The following is a 13338-nucleotide window of genomic DNA, read 5'->3' as shown; positions in this document are numbered from 1 at the left end:
CAAATGCTTCTACCTGGCCCTCTCCTTCTTTTCTCTGGATTGTTTTCCCCTGGTTACTATAGAACAATAATATATTGGACTTAACTAGCATTCTGTAGGGTAAAGAAATGAAAACATCAAACTTTGTTTCCCATAATTTCTACTGTGCAGAAAAACCACTTCCACCTAATGAGTGAGTTCTCCATATAATCATTATGGGACATTTGCCCTGGGCCAGGCTGTAGGCTAGATGCTGGATATACAAATATGGACATATCACACAAAAGAAACGTTGTCTGGCCAGGTGGTGGTGGCACACATCTTTAACCCCAGCACTTGGGAGGCAGAGCCAGGTGAATCTCTGTAAATTCAAGGCCAGCCTGGTCTACAAAGTGAGTCCCAGGACAGGCTCCAAAGCTACGCAGAGAAACCCTGTCTTGAGAAACAAAACAAAACAAAACAAAAAAGGTACTTATTTAAAAAAAGAAAGAAAAGAAATGTCTGGTGCCTCTAATCTCTAATTGATTCTGATAGAAGTGTCCATCCACACCAGCGGCAGTGGCACATGCCTTTAATCCCAGCACTTGGAAGGCAGAGGCAGGTGGATCTCTGTGAGTTTGAGGCCAGCCTGGGCTACAGAGTGAGTTCCAGGAAAGGCGCAAAGCTACACAGAGAAACCCTGTCTCAAAAAACCAAAAAACAAACAAACAAACAAACAAAAACCTCATTAAACACATTGAATGCTTTTTTAACATTTGTGCTACTACCTGAACTTTAAAAACACTTTCTGTTTTAGCCCATCATGGTGGTGCACGCCTTTAATCCCAGCACTTAGGAGGCAGAGGCAGGTGGATTTCTGAATTCAAGTCCAACCTGGTCTACAGAATGAGTTCCAGAACATCCAGGGCTACACAGAGAAATTCTGTCTTAGAATAGAAAAAGTTTTCTGTTTCTTTTTCCATAACTGCTTCCCCCCTCCCTCTCCCCTTTATTTTAATGCTAAGGATTGAACCCAGGCCTCATGCATGCTCTTCCACAGAATTATATCTTTTAACCCTCATTTTAATTGTTTTATTCACTTATTTATTTATTTACTATTTTTTGAGGCCGAATCTCAAGTATTTCGACACCGCTGTGCCTGTTTTTGTACAGTACTGAATCTTGAACTCAGAGCTTCTTATGTCCATGGCACACAAGCTCCCAACTGACCTGCATTCCTCAGCTTCCATCACTCATTTTAAAATAAGAAATCTCCTTTTCAGAGACTACTAGTTAAATTACTAGTTAAAAAAGATTTAAAATATGACTGCCTTACTAAAATATGAAAATTGTCATATAGTTTTCTTATTCTTTCACTACCATTAAAGCATGGAATGAAATCCCTTATATACTCTGCTAGTAAAGTTACCTTGTCATGAAAGTTCAGATTTCGGTGTCTACCACTCTGAACTTGTTCTTCCATAACACTCTAGGGCTCTTGCTTTCAGGAGGAAAGAAACAATTAGCCTTTCTATCCCAACTAAAGGCCCAAATTCTCATTTACATGTAATGTAAGCATCTAGCGAGATGCTCACTACTTTGAAAAAGACTGAAAATAAAGTGGGCTGTTTTGCTTTGTGGTACTTGGAATTGAACCTATGGCCTCAAGCATACTGGGTAAATACTCTATCAATGAGCTCCATCCCCAACCCTGAAAATAAGTTTTAACAAAGAAAAACATGAAAAACTCCAGGCAAACTCCTAGAGCCAAGTTCATACCCACATCACACGTAGAACTTGGTGTTGGTTTCTTTTAAATCTTAGTTTTTAAAAAACATTTTTTTTGTTTGCCTACATGTGTGTATGTGCACTCTGTGCATGCAGTGCCCTCAGAGGCCAGAAGAGGGAGCTGAATAGTTGGGTCACTTGGAATTTGAATTACAGATGGCTGTGAGCCACCATGTTGGTGGTGGAAACTGAACTCCAGTCCTTTGGAAGAACAGTCAATGTGCTTCTCTCTGTGTCTCTGTCTCCCAACCCCCCCCCCCCCCCTTCGGTTTTTTGAAACAGGTTTCTCTGGCTGCCCTGGAACTCCTTCTGTAGACCAGGCTGGCCTCCAACTCACAGAAATCTGCCTGCCTCTGCCTCCTGAGTGCTGGGATTAAAGACATATGCTGCCAGGCGGTGGCACACGCCTTTAATCCCAGCACTTGGGAGGCAGAGGCAGGCAGATCTTTGTGAGTTCAAGGCCAGCCTGGTCTACAGAACAAGATCCAGGAAAGGCGCAAAGCTATACAGAGAAACCCTATATTGAAAAAAAAAAAAAAAAAAAAAAAAAAAAAAAAAAACAAAGCATATGCTATATTGTGACCAAAAATTGTATCTAAAAAATCTGTAAGAAAAACAAATAAAAGTAGAAAATGTGCAACAAATTAAAAAAAAAATGATCTCTGTAGCAAGCCATAATAAAAGCAAGCATACACCCAGAGCTCAGTGGTAGAAGCAAAAAAAAGCACAGAAAAAATGCTTAGCATTGCTTTAGCTACTGTTCTTTTTTTAATTCATTTTGAGCTATTCAGCTGAGACCATTCCGATACTCAAGCTCCATTGAAGACACTATGATTGATACTTTTTTTCTCTCTGATCTACCATGGACCCTACTTGTTTTTTTTTTAATAACACAGGGCACTATTATGTTGCTGAGGATATGGTCCTGACTTCATGAGCTCAAGTGAGCTTCCCTCTTCAGAATCCTGAATAGCTAGGACAAGCAGCTTAATTTGCTCATTTTCTTACTTCGAGTTTGATAAGCCTCCTAACCTCTATGGTAAAGTGAGTTGTAGACTCTCTCACACCAGAATGACGGTGGCCTCCAGATTACTGTTAGTGTTCTTTTTAAAGTTATTCTAACAGAAAGGCCCTTAGTCTTCTGAGCTGATTAAAGGGATATCCTTGTTCACCCCACAGAGAGGACCTCTATTCTCCTGCTCTGCCTTCTCCAGAACCTCTATTCTTGAACCTGAGTGGGGGTGGGAGGCTGAGACATGGGAAAACATGGAGAGAGACCAAGTGTCTTGGCCAAAAACCCAGGCCGCCAGGACGACTTTTTTTTTAGAGCAATTAAAAACAATAATAATAATCCTTGTGCTTTCTGTGTTTTGTGATTAGTGGAAGACATTTTCCCCTCTTATATTTAAAATGAAATCAGACCACCATGGCTCTCATAAGGCAGCTCCAGCACCAATCTTAACGAGAATCACTCTGAGGTGTTTATTCACTTGAACAAACAAACAAACAAACAAAATCTAAGACAACACCATCTTACAAAAAGAAGGTTGATGATTCCAAAACAGCAGCGCACCATTTCAAGAGCAAAGGACAAAGGCGTATTTCATTATTGGTCGATGGAAAATGCGAACTATTTAGACTGGGAACTTGCTCCTGCCGCATTATTCACTGTACAGAAAGAAGTGTGTTCTTCCTAGAGTCTGACACGATCTTGTTGGGAAGAGGGTATATCTGGTTGTGAAGTGGGTTTCGTGTCTTCAATGTCAAGGCATGGAAGGATTTCACTGGTTCCAGCTCTCCTGTCAGCAGCTCTATGAAAATGCATCTCGGGGAAGACTCGAGGCTGACTCCAGCTTGTCAGCGCCGACACTCCGCATTTTGAATGGATTCGGAAAAGGCGGTGTTAGAAGGGGAGCGAGAAGGGGCTGAGCTCCAATTCACGTCAAGGTTGCCAAAATCCCCGTGGTTCAATCGTTCCTTCCTCTTTTTTTTTTTTCCTAGTCTACCAAAATGGATTTTTTTTTTCTTGATGGAAAATTATTTCAGTGGCTTTCACTGCTAATTTGTATTGAACTTAAATGTCACTGATCTCTTTTTCACTATGAAACCTACTTCATTCCCTGACGGAGTGTGGGATTGGATGTCCCACCCAGTCAGCCTTGCTCATGCATGCCTCTTCCTCATTCAGTTTATTTCTGTATGTATGGAAGGCTGAAGCAAGAGCCCCAGTGAAGAGGGCAACACGGGCTGCTATGGATAGTTGTGTGAGGTGTCTAGTCCACAACCAGGACGACCATATGTGGGAGCCATAAAAGCTGGGGCTTCTTCCCCAAGCTTGTCTACACATTTACATGTCAGTATGAATAGAGACTTTTTTAAAATGCACATTCCTTGGCTTGGTTAGCCAATTAACAGGTCATTTAACTTTCTTTGCTTAAAACCAATATTCCACTTTAAAAAAAAAAAAAGAAGAAGAAAGAAAGAAAAAAAGACCTGGGTGATGGTGGCACACACCTTTAATCCCAGCACTTGGGAGGTAGAGGCAGGTGGATCTCTGAGTTTGAGGCCAGCCTGGTCTTCAGATGGAGAGTTCCAGGACAGCCAGGGCTGTTACACATAGAAACCCTATCTAGAAAAACAAAATAAAATAAATAAATAAATAAATAAATAAAAACCAAGAACAACAAAATAAGAGATGAACCCTAAAACACATCCTCTCATTTTGGACAACACAACAGAGCACAAATGAAGTCACTAATATATTGGTAAAGGAACACACACACACACACACACACACACACACACACACACATAATACATGCATGTGCTCACAACCCTGGCAAACAGAGAAATGGGGTGAAATCTTTGACTCATACAGTCAGCTGCCACAGAAGTTCCACCCAAGACCCACAGCTCTGGCACCAAGGCAGTCAGTGGTGGTGCCTGGAGACATCGGCCATGCTCCTTCCAAGTGAATGCTATGGTCAGGCACGCTGGTGGCAAATGACCAAGCCTGTGTCATTGTGTCGGTCCAGTCTGTTCCATCAGGATACCTCATCTGCCAACAAGCCCCTCTTTCATGCCTTGCACTGTGGCAGAGGCCAGCACAAGTCCCTGTCTCCAAGCCCATAATACAGCAGCAGTGATTGACAAACAGAAGGAAGGGCATCCCCTGAAGTCAAGCAAGGCCAAGTTTGCTGTCTTGTGTGATAGATGACTCTGAGACTATCAGAAGTGACAGAAACAAGAAAGGCAACTATGGAACTACAGTGTATTTGCCATCAAAATGAAGTTTCAGCTGCAGGCAGATCCTTCAGGTCTCAGACACAGTCTACACCCTGACAGGTGATTTCCCACTTGGCCACGCTTTGATCTCCTACCTGTCTGCGCTTAGAGGACAGTGCCCAGCTGTCCGGGAAGGACTTGGCTGTGTTCTTCTCCAAGTCTATCTTGACGGTCTATTCTGTGTGCCCTGTGGGTGTGTTCAGACCTGTCCCCAAAGATGGCACCTGTATTGTCATAGTGAAATGTCCACTGTCATACCTAGGTAATCATTGTGGTAAGCACTTAACACTGCCCTATGTGCCACCAGAAGCACAGAGTCCTGGTCCTGGCTCTGGAACTCCGTTTCCAGCAGGGAGCCTGTCACCGGCTTGTCTCTCTAGCAGTACCTCTGCACAGGCATGGGTCTGGATGCTGGCTTGATTGGTCCCTTCACTGCCCGCCCCTTCCTCCCAGCCCCTGCCCCAGCTTTATACTCAAGGCCCTGACTCTATACTGAGAAATCCACCTTTGGAGTCAAGGGCATCTACCCTAGTACTGTGTCTAATTAATGACAAAGTCTCAAAGGCTTCATGGTCCTCCAGTTACTTCATTCTCAAAATAGCCTTTAAACAAACCTTCCAGTGCAGAGGGTCCTGAAAAGATTCCTCCATCCCCAAACCCCAGGGGTTTATTGTTTGTTTGTTTTGTTTTTTGTTTTTCGAGACAGGGTTTCTCTGTGTAGCTTTGCACCTTTCCTGGAACTCTCTTTGTAGCCCAGGCTGGCCTTGAACTCACAGAGTTCTCTGCCTCCCGAGTGTGCACCACCACTGCCCGATGCAAACCCCAGTTTTGATAGCAGTCTGAGTACAGGCTCTCACCACCTTAGCTCACTTCTTTGAGATAAGGCAACACTGGGCAGAGCCTGAGCCTGAGCCACTTGAACAAGAGAAACTGAGCTTCAGGGAAGGAGCTTGAGGAAACCCGACTCCAGGAACACCTCCAGGTTATTGGAGAGATCCGGCAGCTGCACGAAACACAGATCAATAAGAATACCCAGAGTGCCACAGTTCTGTGAGCCCATGGGAGAGAGCCACTGAACAAACTTACTGTCAGGCCTCTCTCCAACCCCATCCCCATACATTAGGGAAATCTTTTCTTGGGCGAATGCCCTACAGACGATACCTCCTACCTGGGTCTCACCAACCAGGAGCACTGGTCTGTCAGAGCCTCACAGGGGCCTGGTAGGCTCTGCAGCCACAGCCTGGACCTGTCATGCTGCTCTCAGGCTCCCCAGCCTCATTCAGAAATACCATTTTTGAGTGGCAAGCCTGGACATGCCTTTTACACGTGGATATAGAAGCCATTTGCTTTTAACAGAAGTGCCGGGGAGATCCGCATGTGATGACCGGAGCACTTACTTTATTAAAGCAATAAACAAAACCAGGAGTGGCCCAGAGGCTGTGATCCCAGCACCGGTCTCAGCTACACAGCGAGTTCAGCTCAGCCTGGGCCAGCTACATGCGACCCTGTCTCAAAAAAACAAAACAAGACAAGACAAAACAAAGCATGGACTCCTTTCTCAAAAAAAAAAAAAAGCAAAAAAACCACCACCACCACCACCACCACCACCAAACAAAACCCATAGGCTGGAAATGTATCTCAGCAATAGAATGTTTGAGTAACACCAACAAGGCCTTGCTCATCTCCAGCCCAGAGAGAAAAGGGGGGGCGGAGGAGGGTGGAAGGTGGGCATGGAGATATATTTGATTTCTTTTATATGATCTGAGACGTAGAGTTTTTTGAGGTTTATAAGGCCCTAGTGGGAGTCATTCCACTCCTAAAGTGGGCCTTTCCGGCTCTCGTGTGCTGATATTTCTAAGTGTGGCTGCGGGCCTCAAGTCTGTAATTTATGTGAGCATATGGTGGAGCGTACAGATTGCTTTGCCTTAACCAAATGTGTGGTTACCCATACTGTCCTAGCTTATACCTGAGCAGAAGAGCTAATTTCAACACAAATTCTTATAACTAAAGAAATGTATTATTAACTAAGGGAAATCAGCAGGGCTTTATCATTGAACAGATTCCATACCCGGACACTAAGAAGTGTATATGTTAATGTTTATTGATCCGTCGGGCTACTAACTCCAGTTTTCACTGTAATAGCATAGAAACACAAGCCTGTAATCACAACACTTCCAGGGCAGATGCAGATGGATCAGTGGCTTGAGGCAAGTTCGAGGCCAGCCTAGTGTATGAAGCCTTCTCTCTCTAAAGAAGCCAAAAGAATAGTAGGCAAGCTGTTAGACTTTGGGACTAGACAGGTTAAAAGTGGGTACAGCTTTTGTGGATAGAACCACTGAGTTCCAGCACCCGCATCAGGCAGCCCACAATTGCTTGTAACTCCAATTCCTGCCGACCCCACGCCTCTGGCCTCAGTGGGTACCCGCCGCAGTCATGTGCCCACACTCTGACACACATACATGTCATTTAAGATCTAGGAATTTGAAGCTACTAAAATGACCCACATCTTAAGCTCTTAACCAGTTTAAAGCCCATGTACTTTAAAATTCAGTGTTATATAGATGAGGTTCTCTTGTGACCAAGAGCTTGCTAAAATCTAAGTCTTTGGGCTTTCCACCTATATGAAAATAATAATAGTCTGTCCATCTGTTTAGAGAAAAATGTCTCAAAAATGGAGAAAAGATTCTGTGGTGAAATTAGATTAGGAAATGCTGAATCAGAGTTAACCTGCTTGTGGGCTTCTTCCATAAACCTTACCACCACTGTGTATGGGAAGAGACAGACAGCTTCAGTATGCAGCGTCTCCCCTGTGTCCTGTAATGAAAACTCAGAACTCGGACAGGACACTGAGGGAAGTAGCCGGCCTTCTGTGTAGGCCCCTTCTCGTGCCCAGGTAGAATGACTGTTATGTGGGTCATTATTAACAAGATGGAACTCTAAAGGGACCATGGGACCAAGAGTTTTAATTATCAGTGGGAGGAGGAAGAGGGCTTAAAAACTCAGTTCCCTTTTTGCTGCGGCCGCAGCCTCCGCCCACCTTTAGGTGAGAAGCATAAAGCCTTCCTTGACTTAGGAATACCAAACCGGTTGCCTGATGGGGGGTTGCAGGCATGGCTCAGGAGGAGGGATGGGCCTCGGATGCTTCTGGGGCCAGCTCTGATTTTCACTTGGAGAGGATGGTCGGTAGCACTTTTCAAGTTCCAAGAACGTGAAAGCAACCCCAGAGGAACTCAGAGAGGGCTCTGAGCAGACTCACAGGGCTCTTGAGGTACACAGGCATGGGTGTGCAAGTAACCCAGCTCGTAGGTAGAGAGGTAGCAGGGGATTCGCTGAGAAAACAAAACAAAACACAGAATTAGAAACAAATGTTGCTGCTTTGCTAGGCATGGTGATACCATCTGCAATCTCAACACTGTACACGGTTTCCTTTGTTTGTTTGTTTGTTTTTCAGGCAAGATCGCATCCTGTAGTTCAAACCAGCCTTGAATTCGTAGCAACCCTCCCTTGTAGGCAGGGATTATATGCAGGAACTATCAGGCACAACTGAGTTCATGTTTAAGAGATGCTTTTACATAATGTAGAAAGATAATCCAGATTTTCTCCAGTGAATTTGTTTTAGTACTGACAATAATCTTAGAAAATCTTCTAAGTCTTTTTACCTTAGACCATTTATGTTGCTTTAACAAAATTCCTGAGGCAGGTAATAAATAAAGCTAATAGACTTGTTTAGCTCAGTTCTCATCCTGGGGCGGAACGCAGCATCAGCTTGGCTTCCGGTATGAGCCTCATTGCAGATGGCGGGAGTGTTTTTCCGAGTACAGAGTGTGTTTGTGGAAGAGACTAGAGGTTACCTTGCTTAGCCTTTAATCCCAACAAGGATCTCTGAGTTCGAGGCCAGCTTGGTCTACAGAGTGAGTTCCAGGATAGTCAGGGCAACACAAAGAAATCTTGTCTAGAAAAACAAAACAAAAAAAGTCTGCTCCTAAGGAAATTGATCCAGTCCCACCACACCCCCAGACCACCTGGTCAGACGCTCTTCAGCCTAGTGTGGAAAGTCGTAGCCCAGACTCTGGAAAGACCCTCTTCCACTCATGAGAGTGCAGCCCGTTGACCTAGTTCTCTCTTGACATCCTTACATTGACAATCAAATTTCCATGTGCGTTTTGGAGGGGATAAATCATGCACGAATCACGGCAGCATCATAAATTAATGGAAATGTCATGTACAATTTCCCGATTAATGTCAGACGTGGGAAACCTGATCAAGTTTCTTTCCTTTGTCAGGTTTCAGAGCATATTGAACACTCTTGTCAGTGACTAATGCGATCCTCTCTGAATTAAGACACTCACTTAACAGTTGCTACAGTGTGCTCTTGCGGCAGCTCGCTAAGGAGCTTACGCTGAGCCCTCCACCTTCCTTCCATGGGGCCAGATGAGTTAACACAGTGGGCAGCAGGGATTTTCCTGAAAAAGATCCCTCCGCTTCCATGGCTGGCACTAACTCAAGTGTGCGCAGAAGTGACTGTGAACCTCCTAAATATATCCTACTGAATTCAAACTGAATGTATCCTCAGTTTAACTTCCCCATAATCTGAGCTCCCAAGTAGCCTTTGTCGCTCCAATGGTAGCAGAGACGCTTCTGTGAAAAAGGAGAGCTTCGCTGACAGCAGTTAAAATGCCTTCATTGTGTAAATTTTAGCAGGAACATATGACCTGTGAATATATTTCCAAAATCCTTCCCTCACTAAGTGCGGGCTTTTTTTTTTTTTTTTTTTAAATGGAGTCTCATGACTTGGCCTTGGCAAACCTGGAACTTTCTCTACATATACCAAACTCTGCCTCTCAGTTGCTGTTGTACACTACTGCATCTGGCTTAATGGAAGCTTCTGATGGATCTCTCTTTCCCGTTGGTAGCTGGCACATATTTTTTCACTTTGTCGTCTCTTCCAGCTTGGAATTCCTGTGTCATACTAAAGATGAGACACCCATCTTATGACCGCAAAATGACAGTATGAGGGCAAAATGTCATCTGCTCAGACAGAGGCACAGGAAGCTGCTGGCCTTATGTCACTGTTTACCTTCCAACTTCTTGAGATGAGGGGGGAAAAAAAACTGTCACGTCTTCTGTTATTTGCTAATGAATGCCACCACAAATTGAAACATTTCTCATGATAGAGATTTTAGATTAAGGCTCTAGGAACAGAATTTCTTTAGTTACCTTCCATGGGACTTCTAACATTTAGAAACAAAATTGATCTAAGCAATAAATAAGTGCGTTGTTTCCATAGGTCAATCTATTTCTCATTGACATTTTTCAGTTGAGAAATGTTTAAAATCTTAAAATTATACCTCAAATATTTGAGTTAAATTTAATTTAAATTTCATTGCAATTATATGGTTGCATAGGGTTGGGAATGTAGCTCAATCGAGAGTTTGTCTAAGGCACACAAAGTCTCAGCTTCAGTTCTGAATACTGAATTAAAGGTCTGGTAATACGGAAATTTCACTTAGGATGTAATTCTGGTTGACTTAAGATCGCTTTTACAATAGCTTTTTATTTCATATATCTTTACTTTCCCTCTTATAAGCTAGAATTAATTATTTTATTTGTTTTTTTTTTTGTTTTTTGTTTTTTGTTTTTTCGAGACAGGGTTTCTCTGTATAGTTTTGCGCCTTTCCTGGAACTCGCTTTGGAGACCAGGCTGGCCTCGAACTCACAGAGATCCGCCTGCCTCTGCCTCCCAAGTGCTGGGATTAAAGGCATGCGCCACCACCGCCGGTGAATTAATTATTTTAAAACATTTTTAATGATTTATATATTCTTATTTTATGTGCATTGGTGTTTTGCTTCCATGTACATCTGTAAGGAGGTGTCAGATCCCCTGGAACTGGAGTTACAGAGAGTAGTGAGCTGCCATGTGGGTGCAGGGAATTGAACCTGGGTCCTCTGGAAGAACAGCCAGTGCTCTTACCTGCTGAGCCATCTTACCAGGCCCCTAGAATTAATTATTAGACACAAATGACATAGGTGAGTTTGTTGTAATTTCTTCATATGTCATGAATAATCTCTTACATTTTTGTTCCAATAAGGTATATAGATATAATGTGCATATGAAGACCTTATAAAGTAAGATTTTACATCTGTCCCGTCACTACTTAAGCCATAGTACTTTGGGGTTCTCCGGATGATGCTTTAGAACTTGTCACGACTTTACTGAGAGCCTACCAGATAGCTTCGCCTATGTCAGTCACATGGATAAATGAATTTCACCTGGCTTTTCATTACCATAGGGTGCTCACTGAAATCCAATGGTCTAAAAAACATCTATGTATTTAATGTGTTGCATGTAGGTGCTTGTATGTATTTTCACGTGCCACAACACACATGTGGAAGTCAAGACAACCTGCAAGAGTTAGTTCTCTCCTTCTACCATGTGAGTTCTCAGGACTGAACTCAGGATGTCAGGCTTGGTGGCCAGCACCTTTACCTGCTGAGCCGTGTCCTAGGGCTTCAGTTGTTTTTATTTCCTATTTCATGTTATGCTTTTGGATATTCTCCTAAAATTCTTGTACTTCAATTCATGGTACTAAAATCATTCCCCCCACCCTTTGAAAGAGAGTCTTATTGTGTAGATTATGTAGACTGGGCCTAGATGTCTGGCAGTCTCTGCCTCCCGAGGGCTGGGATTAACAAGATACACCACTACGCTCAGCCTAAGACAATGCTTTCAAACGATGTCGTTCTTCATGAATGGCTGAGAGTCGTGGGTATGTTTAGGAAAGACGGGTGATAACACTGTAGGTTTTTAATGGCCCAGGTTCAGGGAGTGTTAAATTCGGAAGGAAGACGGTTTAGAAATCTTACCTAGAAGCCACCTGGTTTACCAGCTCTAACAATTGAGGCCCCAGACTCTGAAGGAGTGGCGCATGAGATGGCTAAGCAAGGACATCTGTCCCGAAGATGGTACAGATGGAGGCGGTTGAGGACTGGGGTCTGAGTCTGAAGGGGACACCTAGCAATGCATGGACTGAGAGAGGAGGATGCAGGTGACGAGCTTGTTTGCTATTTCAGTTAGAATTAACCTTTCCCCGACCAACCCAACACAGAAATACCTCGATTTAATAACGCCTTCCTTCCATTATTCATATTTTATCAATTGTTTAATAGAGTGGTGTGGAAATTGCAATGAAAGGTGATTACAAAGTAATTGATTCTTTAAGCCCCATAACTTAACACTGACAAGGTATTCCTGCTCGCATTTCTTTGCAGTTTCTTCAAAGTGACTTTTCTTTTAGTGCTGGGCTTCTCTTAGCCCATGGGAAATCAAAGATAAAGTCTGATTTCTAATGAGGTCACTGCAGGCATTTTGGTCAGGATAGTTTTGTGCTGTACAGGGCTCTTCTACACACACTAGGATACTTGCAGCATCTCTGGTCCCTACACACTAACAGGGATTCTCCTACATCATTATGATAACCAGAAATTTCCTGAAACACCCTTTCCAGGAAAGGGGACCAAACCCTCCCCTTGTTTAAAACCATGGGTAATTGGAGAGACAAATGTCTTCCACATCCTTTACATGTGACATGATGTGCCAGGCAGGGTATTTGTTTCCAGCGCTAGGAGAGCACAGAGGGGGTCCCTCCCTGAATCTGATGGCTCCCGCAGGTATTTGAGTGGGATTTTCAAATAAAAATATTCCAACAATGTCATTCCTGCTGAAAACATCTGAGAACTTTCTCCCCCGAGTTTACTTTTAAAACCTGAGTCATGTGCCTTTGAATCTGTTCAACAGAGGGAACATTCTTCGTTTGGGACAATCCCAGAGTCACTTGTAGCCAAGCCTCGCATAAGATGAGTGAACAAGGCAGAAGATATTATTTTTAGCTGAAAGCACTTTTTCTTTTATTGATTGTTTATTGGTAACTCCCTCACTCATATGCTAGCTTCCTTGAGCATCTGACAGAAAGAGGCAATCGAACGGTCATTGCAGAATGAATGGACCTCTCAAGTCAAGGACTTTGTGAACTTTTTCTAGGAAAGAGCATGAGCGAATTAGGTTGGATTGATCCAACCATGTCTGCTGCTTGGTCCATGTTGTTATAAAGTTCTGGGACGGTGACTGAAAGCACTTTTGCAGAACACAAACTTAGGAACTGACACCTAGCAGTTTTGAGACTATGGAAAGTGCTTGGCTCAGGTTTTAATAAGAAGCATCCGTCAATTATTTCTCATATTCTTACTATCCCAAAGTTGTTACTGTTGTGTTAGGCACCATGGATCTAGAAATAAAATACAGTTCCTGCC

Source organism: Peromyscus leucopus, chromosome 4 (genome assembly GCF_004664715.2).
Source record: "Peromyscus leucopus breed LL Stock chromosome 4, UCI_PerLeu_2.1, whole genome shotgun sequence".
NCBI classification, from domain to species: Eukaryota; Metazoa; Chordata; class Mammalia; order Rodentia; family Cricetidae; genus Peromyscus; species Peromyscus leucopus.
This window is presented reverse-complemented; position numbering follows the sequence as displayed.